An 18,824-nucleotide genomic window follows, 5' to 3' on the forward strand; every position below is an offset into this window, starting at 1 on the left:
TTTCTGAAGGCGTTCTAACAGGTAATCAAGAATCTTCAGGTCAATAGCTTTGATGAGCTGACTCTGAGTTTGGAGTTTGAGTCCCCTGATGTCATCTGCCATGGGTCTCTGCTGCTCTAACTTCTGCAGCAGTGGTCAGTACATAGGATTCTGGAGCCTCATAAGGAGGTCTATGTAAGTTTCTAGATACCTTTCAGTGATGAGATACTGAGGTATTGTCTCTATGACCTTGGGGGGACTTTTGGTAATACCACTAAGCGTCGGTTTCCTCATCTATTAAATATAGAGTCAAATGCATACCTCCCCATGATGCAATGTGATAAGCATCACCAGGATGGGAAATTTCTATTTCTTTGGATTGATGCCTACCACCTAGAATAACAAGCACTCTGTACAGATCTGTTGAATGAATGGGTGTTCCATAAAGAACATAGTCAGTAAAGACACACCACTGATCTACTTTCTTTCACCTGGAAGCCTCTGCCCCATAGAGATGGGATCCTTAGATGAAATATTGCTGAAAATCTATGCATTACAGCATTCCGAGTAACTGGCGAAGACTGTCAATGGGAGCTACCTGGGGGTGGGGGAATATCAGACACAAGTCAAAAATGGAAAGGAACATTGCCTTGAACAGATTTTCTTCATTTTCAGGCTTTCAAAAGTCTTCATTATTCACTGGAGAATTGTGATCTTCAGAAAAGGGGATAAAATACATGGCCTGAGCCTATGTGATCAGAGGACCCTTTTGTCCTAGACTATTTCACTGTACTTAGATAGCTTCTTGGGAAATACAGATCTATCCATGAGTAGAAGAGCAGACATTGCAAAGGATTTATTTTTATAGGGCAGTAAAATGCCTTTTTCAGGTCAGGGAAGGATTATTCAGGGATGAGATGTGGAGTTCTCACAACCCAAGACAGTCATCGAGGAGATTTCATTCCAATGAAGCACTTAGGTGAGTGAAAACAAATGAACATAAAATAAGTATATAATAACACCTTGGGAGAATTAAACATCTCTCCACTTAACAGCTGTCACATAGATAATCGTAGCAGCTAGATTGATTATGGAGGAAGAAACGGTACATTTACAAGGGAAGCAGCTGAGTTTGCTTATATCACCTGCAAAGGGACTACTTTTTGTTGGCAGATTGATATTGCACAAAGGTTCAAAGTTTCATAAAAGATGTGTGGCTGGATGGTGAAGTAGTGTGTTGCAGAACCTGCATGTATAATCAGACAATACACTGCATCACACCATCAGGAAATGCAAGGATATTAATGCATTCTGGATCATGTTATCCCTTTAATGGCATTTTTACACAAATAAGCCATTTGACATCGTGTTATGTCTATAACAATGAAAATATCATTAGCGCATTTATTATAAAATGACCAGTGGATGAGTGTCCATTGGGATTTTTTTCCATTGTGCAATTTTATAATACTTGTCTGTTGTAACTTTGAAAAGTAGCTCTGTTCACATCCTAATAAAGTCCTATATATCTAATGAAAGAATTAAAAAATAAAAAATGAAACACAAGCAAGAAAAACAAGAAAATAAAAATTTAAGTTACCCAAGTCAAGGGGTATTCACACCTGCAGACAGTGCATTCTTCCTCCCATGTAAACTTCCTGCTGAAAACAGGTCACAGTTAACAGCTGGATCAACTTGGAGAGGTTTTAAATTTTTTTTAAACAATTAGTTTTATGTTCTTTTAAATAATTGCTTCATTATATTTGGTACATCTGTGCAGGGGTCTGATGATGACATTTGGTAAATTTCCAAATAGCTAGAAAACTGGGGAATACCAGTTAAGCAATCGCAAAAGCCACCTGTCAGTTTAGAAAAGAGGCTTTCTCAGTGTGAAAGAGAAATTGTTTCAACAAAAGAACTGATCCTGTTCTCTGAAGAAATGGCTGTGCTTCAGGTGAGGCTATCAGACCCTGTATTTTCTTTAAGAAGGAAAGCTGTAGTTAGTTCAGATGAGACTAACAAAAAAAAAAAAAATGACAGAAGGTTTAGAAGACAAGACCTGGGAGAAAAGGCAAACAGTCTGAGGATAGTCATTCAAGCCAAAGGAGACAGAGGGGAAACATAACTGTCTACCAGAGAATGAACTGATGTTCAGACAGAAGAGGCATGCCATGGAAGAGGGCAGTTGGGAGAAAAGAGCTGGGCTCACTTTACTTAATATTAAGAACAATTTTCAAAAACATAACAACTATTCAAAAGATACAGTTAACTGCCATGAGTGTCTAAGGCTTATAGCTACGGAATGGAGAGCAGATCCTTAATAATGGTTGGAAACCCTTTTTAACCAGTCATGGACCTAGATTATGTGTGTCTTTCTGGTTGTAAGTGATCATGTGATTCTCTGTTTGCTTTAATAGCATGTTTTGGTTAAGATGCAAATGTACAGCAAAGCATTCACATATCCATCGTGTAGAAAACATTGTCTTGGAATAAATAAGAAAAGTAAACAGAAGACAAAGAAATAGCACATTCTCATGACATATGTGAGCTGCTGAGAGCACCATGGGTGCAACAAATGACTATTTCTGACTTTATATGAATGAATGAAGTCCTTCTCTGCTCTTCCATGGTGCTGGGACTTTAAGGCAGGCAGGGGCACATGCATACTAAGTATGCAAACTACTACTGAGCTTGACACTTAACTCGATCTGTAATAAATTCTATCTTGCTATTGTTTTTCACATTAGGTATTATTATTGTTGTTGTTGTTTATTTGTTGGAAACAACCATCTCTGCCCCCATCAGCCTTATTTTTACAGTAGCTTTTTTTTTCCTTTAAATTTTTTTAGATTTATTTATTTTATACATGTGAGTGTTTTGCTTGCATGTATATGTCTATACACCATGTGCATGCCTGATGTGAAATGGGGTCAGAAATGGGTGTCATAGCCCCTACAGCTGTAGTTACAGATGGCTGTGAGCCACCATGTAGGTGCTGAGAATTGGACCTGGATGCTGACAATTGAACATGGGACCTCTGGAAGACAGTCAGTGCTTTTAACCACTGAGCCATCCCTCCAGCCCTAGAGTAACTTTTAAGTACAACTAAACACTTTAATAAAATTCTGGTAGAAGATAAGTTCTGTAGGACAAAAGTTGGGGTAGAGTATATATTTGAGTGACCAGGAAACATAATTTTTAAAAGGACATTCAGCATAGAACCTTCTGAGAAAGTGACATCTGAGCAGGGAAGGACCTGAGGGCCTGAGGGACACCTTCAGGAAGATATCCAGAATAACCAGTTCCTAAGATAGGAGATTTAACTTAGTGATCTAGTGGCTGCAGGTACATCCTACCCCACATTCTTCTCAACATGGAAACATATCTATTTCTTTGCAAGTGCCACATTCCAGTTGATACTCACCAATAAGAAATGCAACTTAGTTGTGCATGGTGCTTCAGGCCTTTAATCCCAGCACTGGGTTTGTGTGGGGTGGCGGGAGGTTGGCAGATCTCTGTCAGTTCAAGGGCAGTTTGGTTTACATAGTGAATTCCAGGCCAGTCAGGGTTACATAGAAAGACCCTATCTAAGAAGAAGAAGAAGAAGAAGGAGGAGGAGGAGGAGGAGGAGGAGGAGGAGGAGGAGGAGGAGGAGGAGGAGAAGAAGAAGAAAGAGGAGGAGGAGGAGGGGAAGGGGAAGGGGAAAGGGAAGAGGAAGAGGCTAATTTAATATTAAAAAAACTTTAGGTTTTAAAAACTGAAATATAAAGCAAAGCTTGTCTAAATACTTGTGTCTAGATATAAATCCTTACACACAAATGTATGTGCACACATGTTTGTTTATGTATGTACTTTTATTTTTCTAAATTCCATAGATGGGTAAAAGTTTTATTGACAACCTATTTGTCTTCTGCTTCACTTCTGAAAATTATATTTTAAAAAAGCTAAATTTAAGCATGTACACCATGATTCTACAACCAGAGTTTAGAATATTGTCTAAACAACTACTTAGAGCAGACTCTGCTAAATAAGGTACTATCAGCCTCAGCAGAGGTAATCCTGGTACACAATTATTTCCATTGCAGCCCTGACAATTATGTTAATATATCTGAAACAGCAATAGGCACCTAATTATAACACCTAATTATGCCAATTTTATATATATACAATTGAACAACATTTTATTTATAACTCTCTAACTCATTCAAACATAGGACAAAGAGACGTCATCCTCACATGATTGCCTCATCTTTGCAGTGTGAGCAGATGCTGATAGTTTGAACCTGAGAAGTTGGTACACATTACAACCTTGAGAATGTGGTCTTGACCTGATCTTCCAGGGATTTCAGGCAAGTACATGTAGGTGTGGCTAGGACTGAAGATTGAAGATATTAGTTTTCTCTTCTAGCAAGAGCGATCTAGGCTTATTTTACTTAAGAAAAAAAAACAAAACAAAATCCTTAATTCCTTCTGCTAATTATTATTCTCTCTCAAACAACAGGTAACTCAATAAATACATATTGCATAAGACACAGGGCAGTCTCCTGCCATTTACATATGTTACTTGATTTCTCCCTCATGCTTGTCTGCTTCCTTTCATTCTTTGCTGCCCTCCCTCTGATATTCTCTCTCTTCTTTCTTTCCATATTCCCTTCTTTCTTTTAGAAGCAGACATTTTTGAGGAATACAAAGCACTTCTTGGTTTTGGTGGAAGAGTCATGACATAAGCCATCTCAGTTCAGTTCCCTAGCTGTGGTTCCTGAGCCGAAGATTATTACACTAGGCAATGGACTGGAGAGCTCTTCTTAGGAGATAAAGGAAGGAAGCCAGTGGTATCAGTTATAAGGAACAGGCAAGGAAGTGACCAGTCCTAAAGCCTGCCTATAGCCTTTTGTGTGTCATCTTAGTGTGTCTTAGTCATTAGTTCTGGTGCCAACAGACATCAGGGGATGCCAGTCTGCCATGTCAAGAGATTACCATTTGACCCAGGAAAAATTCCCCAGTCAGTACAACCACAGAGAACAGAAGCTACAAGGACCTTGGGTTAGGCATAAGCCGATGTTCTGTGTACTCCATAAATGGAAGGCAGCATACTGCCTGGCCTGTTTTTAGTTAAAATTATCTATTTTAACATAAGAATGGATTTCTGTTTGAGAACTGTGGAGCTGTTTCTAATAAATTTTCTTGTCCACTCTTTAAACACGGAGCCGCTACTGACTAAGACTGGGCAATCTCAGGCCTCTGTGGCTAAAAGGAAGTACAGTGGTCACAAGATATGGTATCTACAGCTCTTAGCCTTCCATTTTTAAATGAGCTTTGAAAGATCTTCTTTTCAGAATATCTGTATTACCAAACATCTAGTTTTGACCTTTGTATCACTGTTGAGGAACCCTGAATGTCATAAAAAAGGACCAACCCATGGCTAAGAGCTGGAACTGGACATTGGATAATCCAAGTCCTCAAGTACATCACCTGGGAGCTGGTTCGATAGGCAAGACTGAAATTTAATCCATGATCAAACTCTGCCATTTACTAGGAGATTTGTGTATTCCTTAGTGTTGGAGAACAGTGAAGACAGGAGATCTTGCTAGAATAAACTGAGTAGCCTAAAGAACCCAGCCAGTTTCCAGTCATTCAATGACAAATGTGGACTGCTAATTAAGAACTGCGTTTGGTGAAAAATTCAAGAGCAATAACAGACTTACAACATTTTTTGAGCAGGAGGAAAAGAACTAGACTAACCTGAGTATGCCCAAGTAAACCATCCATTTTATTAAAAACAAACAAAAACAATAATTGGACCCTCAGATAGCTCAACAGGTAGGAGCACTGTGCGGAAAGCCTGATGGTCTGAGTTTTATCCCCATACTAGGAGAAAATCAACTACTAAGAGTAGTTCTCTGACCTCCACATAATCACAATGCCATGAGTGCCTGCACACACGTTCACAACACAGAGAGATAACTTTAAATTTAAAACATGGAAACCAATAATCCTCTCAGTATTCAACTGTAAAGACAACTAGATGGCTTGGGACCCACACCATGAGAGGGAGCCCATGCCTGACACTTCCTGAATGGCCAGAAACCAGAGACTGGATAGTTCAGAGATCTAGGATAAAACCAAACATGACTGCTTCCCCCCCCCAAAAAAAAAGAAAAAGAAAAAGAAAAGAAAGTCGTCGATGAAATAATTAAATGATTCCTAATGATATTCTGCTATAATCATCAACTGAAGCCTAGGCCAACCATCATCAGAGAGGCTTCATCCAGGAACAGATGAAAGCAGATTCAGAAACCCACACTCAAACATTAGAAGAAGGTTGAGGAACCCCAGGGAAGAGGGGGAGGAAGAATTGTAAGAGCCAGAGGGGTTGAGGACACCAGGAGAACACGGCCCACAGAATCAACTAAGCAGGGCTCATAGGGGCCCACAGATTCTGAAGTGACAATCACAGAGCCTGCTTGGGTCTGAGCTAGGTCCTCTGCATGTATGTTGTGGTTGGTAACTTGGGGTATTTGTTGGAGTCCTAATGTGAGAGTGAGGGTGTCTCTGACTCTTTTGCCTGTTCTTGAGACCCTTTTACTCTTTCTGGGTTGCCTCTTTCATTCTTGATATGAGGGCATGTGCCTAGTCTTATTTTAAATTTTATTCAGTGTTTGATTGATATCCCTGGGAGGCCTGTCCTTTTTGTGAAGGGTAACAGAGGAGCAGTGGAAATGGAAGAGAGGAGGGACTGGGCAGTGTGAAGCAGGGAAAACTGTGGTCTGGATGTAATATATGAGAGAAAAATAAAACAAAACAAAAAAACCAAACAACTGGGTGGCTTGGCAGCCTCACTAGGCTGTTGCCTGAGTTCCTCTTCTATTGAGTCACCTGCGAATACTTAAATAAGCCACTCAGCAACTTCTACTCTGTCCTTCTAAATCTAGCTTCATAGGTCACAGAGAGGAGGAAACCAAACTGAGTTTTGACTACCAAGTAGGAAAGGAGTAAACTCTTTCCATTTGATGATGATCAAGGCATCAATCTTCCTAAATTAATTTGCATTCCCTCTGACACTTAGGAAGCACCAAAGCATACTTGGGAAAACAGCCCACAGAAAACGTAGCCTGTAAGAGTCACCATCTGTACTTGTAAAAGCTACCTCCTCAAGAAGTTAACTTCATACACCTTTTGATCCAACTTAGGGTAGCCAATCAAGTTGTAGTTCTTCAGTGTGTAGTATTTGGCAAGATTCACTGGAACTCTGCAGGCCTGAGGGCACCCACACATTACATGTGATTCTTTTCAAAATATGAACTTTTTTTAAAAAAAGATTCAAATATGTGTGAGAGCTATAAATTCTTCTGTGTTAAATGTCATGCTGTCCCTTTGGGAGACTCTCCTGGGCATAGATAATTACTTCTATCTGGAGAATAACGATTGAGAACATTTTTGATTCATATCTTCATTCTTCTGGCAGATCTCTGGCATGAGTCACATGCAAACAAATTAAACGTCTTCTGAAATTTACTAGCACAGCTATACTCAGACTCGAAACTATGTTGAGGATGGGTGAGATAGGGTGTTTCTACTTCATCTCTTCTCTCAAAAGGATAATAAAGAAAAAATAACAACTGGATAGACAAGTCTTGGGTTTCCAATGAGATATGAAGTATATTTCTTCATTTTATTCATTCTATTAAATAATAGCACTTAGGGCTGGATAGATGCCTTGACAGTTAAGAGTACTTTTTGCAGAGGACCCAGCTTGGGTTTTGCAACACCAGCATCAGGTGTCTCACAACTGCCTGCAACTCCAGTTCCAAAGGATCTGACACCTTCTTCTACACCTAAAAGCACCCCCACAACTGTGATACACATACAGACACACATATGCCTATTTTTTTTGAAAATCTTATAAAAATCCTTAAATAGTGGCACTTGACCAGTTTTGCAGGAGGGGAAAGGAATATTACCTTAAAGTTTAATGAGAGAAATAGGTGTTCAAACCATTCTTTAAATCAGGTAGAATGCTGTGAGATATAGGAACAAAGTTCTGTTGGTATACAGAGAAGATAGAAGTGTCCGTCCAATCACATATGGCTTATCAAAGACAATAGTCTTTAACTTTTTTTTCTAAAGCAAATGGAAAGAGCTCTTACTGCATAAGCATGTAGATCCTAATTCAGATGAAGTATCCATGTAAGGAAGGCAGGATGTGGCTATCACACTTGTAATCTCAATGCTAGGGGCAGGGAAGGAGCTCATTGGGGCTTTCCAGCTGCCAGCCTAGCATCAGCTTCACTAAGAGACACTGTCTCAAAAGAGTAAGACAACAAGTGATAGAACAAGGTACCAGGCATCCTACTTTGGCCTCTGCATGCCCAGGTCCAAATACCCCCAGAGACATTGCATATCCCATATGCACAACACAAACACATACACATAAGTAATACATAATTAAATACATAGTCTAATTTATCTAGGAAGATAAGAAGAGCAATAAGAAGAGATTCCTAGACTAAACACATTTGAACAATTGTAACAGAAATAATGACCATTTAACAAAATGTGCAAGAATTCTGAGAACTCTGTATAGACTGGTTTATGTTAGTCCTCAAGGATTAAAAGCTCAAGGCAGAAGACCTTGACTAGAACAAATGCTATACATTGACTCCCAGAGAACATGAAAAGGACACTCAGCTGATCGTAATGAAAGGAAGCTACTTCCTTTGGAAATGAATGGGGGTTCTTGAAGTGAGTATGTTCACTACATTTGGGGATGGGGTCACCATAACATTATCTTTTTTTCCGACTTAGTTTCTTCTCAGTGTCTATATGGAAATGGATTTGCTATTTAGACTTCCAACTCAATCTGAATATGTGCATGAACATACAGTACCATCACTTAGATATTTGATATTAGTGTAATTTTGGATTAAACTCCCTGACTCTCTGATATTCTTTTCTTATCAAGCAAGTCAGGAAATAAATCTCATGAGCTTCTTAGTAAGCATTAATGAAGAAATAGAAGATAAAGGTCTACAACCACTTTGTCTCTCAAATTCAGTTTAGAAAGTATTATCCCTGACATTCATTGACTCCACACACTTTTTTTGAGCACATAGTCTGAGAAGCTGACCTGGGAATTTTCCTCCTAGCAGTTTATAGCAGCTTTTGCTGGAGATAACTACAAGGGCATCTGGATAGCACAGTTGCTATGTCGGGGGAGACTGCCCCTTGTGCATCCATTGTCGGGTTTTTCTTTGGGTCTTCCATAATACACCTTTTTTACTCTGGGAAGTGACAAGAGGTACCATGCATGAACGCATCTGGAAATGAAGGCTCTGTTTAAATACTTGTCCTTGTGTTGTTTTCAATGGCTTTCAAGTAAAGTCCTGCCAATGCTGGGCAGTGCATATTGTTTAAACAGAGGTCAGATGTCTGAACCCTACTTGACTTGAACTACTGGAGTTTCTATTATCCTTTTCATTGATCCAGAGAGGCATGCACAAATAAAACCCAAACGACTATCTCCAGCAACAAGGAATCTTTAAATGTGAGTCATTTGGCAGTGGCATTATCTTAAGACGATTATCCAGTGTATAAATGTTTATTGCCTTGCTTTAAGATGCACACTGTACGATTAACAATCAGAGTGGTTTTTGTATAAATGCAATATTTCTGCTATTGTGTTTGTGGAATTCAGCTAGATAATAATTGATTCTGTGACAGGGATTGGCTAATTTGCCAACAGTATAGTATAAAACACATTTATACAGTCAATTACACCCAAGTGCATGGCCTATTTGCTTTATAATTTCATAAACTTGCCAGCAATTTAAATAAAAAAGTTCCATTAAATTATCATATCATGTGATAGAATGATATTGCCAAGTATATTAAACCATGTGTGTTCAGCCAGAATTAATTAAATATTATTACTTTTTTCTTATTAACACATTGAACTTACCCTTCCTACTCTCTCCTCGAAATAGAAGCCTATTAGTGAACAAAGTAAACTTAAGGGCAAAGTTTAAACATTTTCCTGAGGGTGTTTCATTAAGAACCCTGGTTCTTTTGTTTAAACATTTGCTCTTGGTAAATGTACTTGTATTGTGAAAATATTTTATGTTCTTAGATATGAATCCTGGAGAGTTTAAAGAATCCCTTTACTTGAATTATTTGGGTATCCAAAGGGGAACATTGTGTCTTTCGCTCAGGGAAAGTCATGACCAAAATTACTGGCTGCATTATCCACTTGATTTGTTGATGATTCTGTTTTTTTGTGACTCTGTGAATCCATCTAAACTTAGTAAAAGAAACATACAAGGCTGGATAATTTAGCATTTCAAAAATGAGTAAAATGCAATACTCTTCACTAGATAAAGTACCTGCTTCATATGAAATAGATTAACTGGCCTCCCCAAGGGAGTCATAGTTCAATAAATCTACAGTGAACAATAAGAATCAAACTCTTAATATGGCCCTAGTTTTACTTTATTAAAAGCAAAATACAGAAGTGAACTTTTCCCTGGCTCATAGTAATTATTCTAACTAGATGCATACACACACACACACACACACACACACACACACACACACACACACATACACACGCACGCATGCGCACACACGGACACAGACATGGACACTGGCACACACACACAGATACCACATGAATGTACACACATACTCATACGCACATGCACCCACTCTAACCTTTTTTCTCACTCTTGTACTTCATCTGTGTAATCATGTACCATTTTTTCACACTTCTCCAGTTTAGAATTATGAGGGGATTTTTTTCTATCTTCTTTTGCTGTTTGGTCTTTGATTCTTGCTTAACAATGATGATTAACTAAATGTTGTCTATTTCTCTCATTTCATAATTACAAAATTTTTCTTAGAGAGTCTTTTACTGAAAATGCAAAGCATAGTTACCAGTAGTGAAAAGACTGTGGCCATCAATAGTAAAAAGGAAATTAGTTATAGTAATGAAGGCTCTTGAGATGGGCAGGTGGCTGGAAGAGGGTTAACAAAGAACAGAAGGATGATCTACCATGAGAGCCACCCATTCCATGAATGCCTGGCTTCTACATCTCTAACACCAAAACTACAGTGATGTTTGAGTCTTATTCAGAGTCAGTCCATGGGGTTCATGCTACCCCCGCCCTGAGCAGTAAATCTTACAGCAGCTTCCCACTATACAGTTGAGTCATTCTTGGGAGCACAAGTGTCCTAGGAACAGAGTATCATGTGATGCCTTGCAAGCCCTTAGAAATCCTTGTAACTTCCTTTGAGGGAGATGGAACTCATCCCAGACAAGCTCAACACAAGTGGGGACGTCTCTAAAACAGACTAAGGCAAAGGGAGTGTTGTAACACATCACACAGAGAATCAGCTAGACAATTGTTGACAAAATTGTTACTAGTTGTGGAAACCTTAGACCATAGAGAAGTAGACAAAATAAATGAAAATGCTTTTGTAACTGATAACCTGAGATTAGCAATAGTAATTAACTGGCTTATACTTTGTTAGTTCTTTTCATTTATACCTTTAAAAAATCTTCTTATATTAGTTCACCATTTTGTTAGAAAGCAATCTATTCAGTACCAAATCACTGGTCTTTTTTTTTTTCACTTAAATACACACACACACACACACACACACACACACACACACACACACACACACAGAGAGAGAGAGAGAGAGAGAGAGAGAGAGAGAGAGAGAGAGAGAGAGAGAGAGACTTAATCTATCTTTATGACTTCTTAGTATTCCTTTGTGTAGTTTCTAACAATTTGACTAATTTTCTATAGAAAGTATTAAGAATGCTTTTTGTTTCACAGCGTCCTAAACATCTTCCTGCAATAGTTTTTGCTTTCTTCTCCAATTATTTTCTTAGAAATAATTCTCAGATGTGGAACTTGTGGGTGAAAGGTTATTCTCATTTGTGGGCTAATACCAAATTGCCCTCTGGATAGACCATGACAATTCACACCCCCACAGCAGCACATGAGATACAGTTATCAACATCAATTTCTTCACCATTTTCCCTTCCTAATCACCAGAAAGGTGTGAAAAACCCTACATTTAAACACAAACATTTATAATTACCAGCACTTCCCTTAATAAGATGGTGCTTAGAGTTGGATAAGCACAACTTTAACAACAGTGTGCCCGCCTTCAGCAGAAAAAAAGTGGAGATATTTAATTATTATAGTCAAAAGAACTTACCCTAAAAAATGGTGTGCACAGGAGTCTTTAAGAGACAGAATATCCTGACTTGCTTCCTGGGTACTTTGTTAAACACAGTGTAACTTATTCTACGTAGGTGACTGGGATCTATGTAATTGTATGCCTCAGGTCTACAAGTCAACCAGAATTCTCCTTGTTCGCAGTGAGATAATAAGGATAACGAGACTGCTAAGAGAATCTGAGTTTGAGAGGCATTGTTCACCCTTTAAACACTCACTGAGAACTCACTTCACTTCAGTAATGATGCACAAACTTCTCCCACTTTTGGAGCCCCTGCCTTTGACGCTTTATTGGCATGGATCTAGAAATCTACAGTATCTCTAAAGCATCTCAGACAACAGGAAAACTATCTCGCTATGAGGAGACAGCATTAACGCCAAATCTGAAAATGTGAAGATTTTCCTTATTCGAGTGAGTGATGTTTTTGAATAAGGCAAAATCTATAATCTTAGTAAATATTACACACTATTATTAAAGAAGCAAAAAAGAATTGTGCTGGAGTTAATTAAGGCTTTAAGAAATGCCTGCTTTTATTGGCAAAAAAATTTTTTTTGCAACAAGAAAACTAAAAATTAAGAGGATGGTTGGCAGCAATATTGATATGCTAATGGATAAACATGCTAATTTAGAAAAACTAATCAGCAAAGACATTACTAATGGAAATGTACAGGAAAATGGCTAATGCTGTATGCAAACCTGGTATCCACAAAATTAAGAGGAAACTGGTTTTGTTTTCATAATTGGAACTTGCAAGTCACATCTTTTCCAGGCTTTGCTGTGGGCGATCCTGACAAACTTGCTGGGCACTGTAGAAGTGAATTCACACAAGCATGCATTTACTTATATAAATATGACCATTGAAGGACGGAGATTCAGATCAATTTCTCTCCAAATAGAGAGAAAGGTTTCCATGCTTTCAGTCTTGTGGGGTTTTAATCTACCCTCTGAGAAGAGGGATGAGTTCCAGACAAATGAGCATTTTGGTTATCAAATTCATGAAGTAGTAACTTCATTGATTAAAATGCCTGACAAATATGATATTCCTACTACAGAAGACACCCCCACACATACTGTTGACAGACATGTATCCTTTTAAGTAATTAGTTTTACTTTCTTTGTCCATTCAGTTTGAAGATATATTCGTTGATATTGGTATTTGCAGGTTCTAAGAAACTTTAAATTAGTGAAGATGAAATGCATTGGGTGTAAGACACTAGGGAGTAGTAGGAACTGTGGCAAACTGGACACCACCTAAGTGTGTGTGTGTGTGTGTGCGAGGGGGTGGGGCAGTGGCCAATACTGTCCTTGGTTCTGTCCACAGCCAGGGTCTGCATTGATGTCCTAGGCTTCTGTTGCCATTGAGGGTCATGCAGATTCCTGGGGTCTGGGCTGCCTCCTGAGGCTATGTTGGTGTTCGAGGGCCATATAGCCAATAGGTCCATCCTGATCTAAGTGACCTGCACTGCCAACCGAGGCCATGGTGACATTCTGGCCCAGGCTGCTGGCAAGGACCATGTCTGAGTCTGTGGTCCAACTGTAGTCAGGGTCTGTGTTGATATCCATGGCCCATGTTGCCACCAAGAGCCATGTGGACAATCAGAGTCTAGGCTACCACCTAGGCCCATTTTAGTGTCTCAGGGTCATGCTGCTGCTGGGGCCTTAAAGATCTGAGTGGCCTAAGCTGTCATCTGGGGCCATGGTATTGTCAGGGACTGGGCTGCTTCCAAGGGCCATATCTGGGTTGGTGGCCCTGCCACAACCTCTGTCTGTGCTGATGTCTGTGACTCCTGTTACCACCAAAGACAGTGAGGATAGGGCTGCACAGAGTTGGCCCCACCTGTCACTGACTGCAGCACTAGGGAGAACTGACCCTTTCCCCCATCAACTGCTGCACTCGGAAGAGCAGGCCCTACACCTCAGCTGGGTGAGAGCAGGAGAACTGGCCCTGCTGGTGTGGGTGAGAGCAGGAGAGCTGGCCCTGCTTCTTACTGCCTGCTGCAGTGGGTAAGAAAGCTGGAGCAACGCTGAAGAGCTCACCCTGTTGCTGTCAATGAGGGAAAACTGGCGGGCTAACTAACCCAGCTACCACCCAGGCCCAGAACCAGGATATAAGTTGGCCCACCCCAACATCCACCTCATCTACAAACTGCTGTAGCATGTGAAGGGGCCGGACCTACAGACGCAAATCTGCAGAATTTCCATGACACAAGGTAACAACAGGATATCCAAGAGGAGTCTTAATATTGAGGGTGTATCAAAAGCCAGAGGCCTCACACCAGATCAATGACTCATTGCAATGAATATTTACAACTAAATATGTATGTACTAAAGGGTATACTGTGTGACTCACTCTGTCATACCACAGCTTCTCTGTGGAGACTGTTTTTTGTTTTGTTTTTTTGTTTTTGTATGTTAGATATTTTTGTATGTTAGATAGATGTTTTATTTTTTGTTTTTTGTGTAGGTGGAATTTTTGTCAGGAATACCAGCTCCAAAATAAATGCACAGAGACTTAACATTAACTACAAATGCTTAGCCAATAGTTCAGGCTTGTTACTAGCTAACTCTTACAACTTAAAGTAACTCATTTATATCAACCTACATTCTACCCGTGCTGTTACCTGTCTTTTGTTTTGCACCTCCCTTTTCCTCTCTGCCTGGCTGGCAACTCCTCTTACTCTGCCCTTCTTCTTCCCAGTGTTCTTAGTCTGGTTCTCCCCCCAATCTTATCTTGTCCAGCTATTGGCCAGTCAGCTTCTTTAATAAATCAATCACATTGACATATATTCACACAGTGTAAAAGATATTACACATTTTTGCTTTTTCTTTTGAATTTTGTTTTGTTTTGTTTTGGGGAGGGTTGCAAGGGCAGAGGGCTGATATGAAGGATATGAAGAGACAGGGAGGTGGATGGGATCGGGATGCATGATATGAAACCCACAAAGAATCGATTAAAATAAGAGAGGAAGAAAAAGACTAACTGTTAATAAGTGGGACCTCATGAAACTAAAAAGCTTATGTACAGCAAAGGAAATCATTGCTCCAGTAAAGAAGCAGCCCACAGGATAGGAAAAACTGTACCAGCTATACATCTGACAGAGAGCTAGTGTCTAGACTATGCAAAGAACTAAACAAACAAACAAACAAACAAACAAACAAACAAACACAAAACCAAATAAAACAAAAACCCTGAACTTCCAACTAAAATTGGAGCCGGACGGTGGTGGCATACGCCTTTAATCCCAGCACTCAGGAGGCAGAGGCAGGCGGATCTCTATAAGTTCGAGGCCAGCCTGGGCTACAGAGCGAGTTCCAGGACAGGCTCCAAAGCTACACAGAGAAACCCTGTCTTGAAAAACCAAAAAAATAAAAAATAAAATAAAATTGGAGCATAAAACTAAATAGAGAAATACAAATGGCTGAGAAATACTTAAAAATCACACCCAGTTAGGAACCATGCAAGTTACAGTAATGCCTAGCCTGACAAGACATACCTGCTGGTGAAATAGAGGCATGAACATTGTGGGGCAAACCAACTGCTTTCTGATTGGATTTAAACTCTACTCTATAAGATGAAACCTATACCTTGAATTGTTATTAGGCTAAGAACATATGGCCAGACAGTCATAGGCTTTAGGGGAGAACCTACCGCTATTATTCTACTAAATGTACATAATATTAAGCTAACTGCTAATAACTTATCCTTTACCCATAGATCAATAGTTTTCTCAACCCTCATCTGAGAAGCTTCTATTTGCAGTAGATGGTGATTAGTACAGAGACCCACAACTGGTCATATACAATGAATAACTTACTGAAGAATGAGTGTTCATCATCATAGAGAACACATTTACCATCCCTACACCCCAAAGCTCAAGGATCATTGTGGAAGAGGTGATGAAAAGATTAAAAGAGCCAAAGGAGAGGGAAGCATTATCTTCTGAGCACAGCAGAGCACTTGAACAAATGAACTCATAGTGGTTGGGACAGCATGTACAAAACCTGTACAAGCCCAAGCCAGACCATAACTCAGCATGGAGAGGAGTTGTGGAGCTATTGGTAATTGTTAGCTGCTGGGAAGGAGAAAAATTTTCTCTAAGAGTGCATCCCCTGGTAAGCTGCCCACTCTCAAGAAGAAAGCGATGCATCCAGGAATATTTGGACAGCAAAAATTGCTCTTGTTAGAATAAAACAATAGGATGCAAAGTTGGATGGGCAGGGAAGGAACAGTGGATCTGGAAGAGTGGATAGGAACTGGAAAATGAATATGATCAATACATGTTGTATGGAACTCTCAAGGAATAATATTAATTAAAAAATCTTTGAAATGAAATTTCTTCAAAATGTAAGATGTGGAACCAGTCAATTGACTTAGTCACTAAGATTTCTTTTTTTATCATCCCCAATTTGGTTGCCACAAGTCCTTAAACCGCATGTGCATTTCTAGATACAGTTTTCATCTAGTCCTCGAGGATGGTCAGCTCTCCATGTTGTTATCTAAGACAGTGTGATGAAAACAAACACGGTATCTATTTATCAAGAGAGTCTCTAAGCATTTCATCTAGCTTGCCTCACTTTAGATATTTGCACTGGCCAACCTGTGGAGCACCTGTCTATTCTGGGACTATTTTCATAACTGAGTCATACTTATCATGCATGTTTTGAGCTTCAAATTTGAGTCAGAGTCCATGAACATGATTTCCAAGGTCCTGGCTCCTATACTAAAAAGAACACTCAACTCCCCCCGGTTGTTCATATTTCATCATTTTAGAAGTTCACGAGATTGTCATATTTTTTTTCATTTTTGAAATAGCAAACACTCAGCAAGGGCAGTTTGGATCCAAGTGCTGGGAGCTATTTGGGGAGACAGAAAATCCTACCCCAATTATCAGTTATCATTATGACCATCTTAGCTAGCCTGAGAAGCATAAGCATCCTGTTGGTAGTTGACAGTTATATGTGAGGCTAATAGAAGGTCAAATCAGTTCAAATACATACAATTAGAGCTGAGAACAAAAATAAGAATCCAGTTATTAAATATAAAATTCTCCCTTCTAAATTCCTGTGCATTAAGAGTTCAGGGAGGGATGGAGAGAGGGAATAGAAAGAGATAAAACATAAAGTTGGGTGGGCAGGGAGGTGGGGAGAATCTTGGAGGAGTTGAAGAGGAAAAGAATATTATCAAAATGTATGAAAAATTTTAATGGATGTTTTGAAATTACAATAAAATAAAATAAGTTTTTATACCTTCAAAAAGATTTACTGTACTTTAGGATATGCCATAGCTAAATAAAACCTTCCTATGAAATGTGTAATTATTAGGGATATATTCCAACATTGTATCTTTCAGTACAGTGAAAAGTATCTCTATTTTGATGACAATGAAAAAGTTACACTTGACTTATTACCTGCTATTTAAGAACTAACATCTCAGAACAAAAAACCTTTTTTTTTCCTATTCTGTAAATTTGAGGGGATTATTCCATTCAACATGGGTGGGGGAGAGAGAGAAAGGGAGGGAGGAAGAGAGACAGGGAGGGAGGAAGGAAAAGGCAGAAAGAGAGAGGGGGAGGGAAGGAGACAGAGGAAGAGGGACAGAGAGACAGAGAGAGGAGGAGGGTGTAGGATAACCCCTAACCTGCTCTAGATTACAGGGGACTGCATTTGAGTCCAGGTTAAATATTCAGGACATACTGTTCTATTTCAACTATTTAATCATTTTCTCATGTCTTTGCTCATTTGTAAAAATCATTAAACCAAAACCAAATAGACAGCCCTGTGGTAGGAAAGGGCTTTGCCCTCATGTGATTGGGATGCTGTAACATATCACCATAGACTGCGTGACTTATAAAGACTGAAATATATTGCTCAGAGTTCATATGAGCAGGTGACATGTCTGGTGCAGGCCTTACAACCTCTGCTCCATGCTGTGTATCTTTAAGAGAAGATGGGTGTCATGTTCTATATAACAGAAGTGAGGAAGGATGAATTGACCGAAGGGGCCTCAGGCACCGATCCTGTCTGTAAGGGAAGAGCCTTTAGGATTGCTCCAGCTGCAACTAATAAACGGAGCGTATTTTTGTTATTGTTTAGCAGGCTGCAAGGACATTGCTAAAATTCAGGATTGAATATTCATTTTATTATTTTTTAGGTCAGAATTCTTGCATCCATTCTCACAAATAGACACAGCTTTAGGGCTTGTAGAACTAAAAGAGAATTCAAGATTTGAAAACACAGAAACTGGGCATAGTGGAATGTACAACCATATACAACCTGTCAGAAGACATTGGGGCTTAATTACCAGGAAGAAAAAAAAAAGAATACCCAGGCCAGACGTCAGGCATTGGTAAGGAACCACGGCTTAAGTAAATAGAGGACAATTAGAAAGAGGAACATAAGAAAATTATCAGAAGGGCCTTGAGCCTCATCTTAGTTTGGGTCACCTGAGATCAGAAGTCAATGGAGATACAAGTGTGTCCTTCACTTGGGAATTAATTGATCCCAGGAGGTGTGGATGAGGGAACAGCAAATGTGAAATGAATAATTAGCAAAAGCAATAACTGTGCATTACTGAACTGGGTATTGCTCTGAACTCAATC

This window comes from Peromyscus eremicus, chromosome 16_21 (genome assembly GCF_949786415.1).
Source record: "Peromyscus eremicus chromosome 16_21, PerEre_H2_v1, whole genome shotgun sequence".
Taxonomy (NCBI): Eukaryota; Metazoa; Chordata; class Mammalia; order Rodentia; family Cricetidae; genus Peromyscus; species Peromyscus eremicus.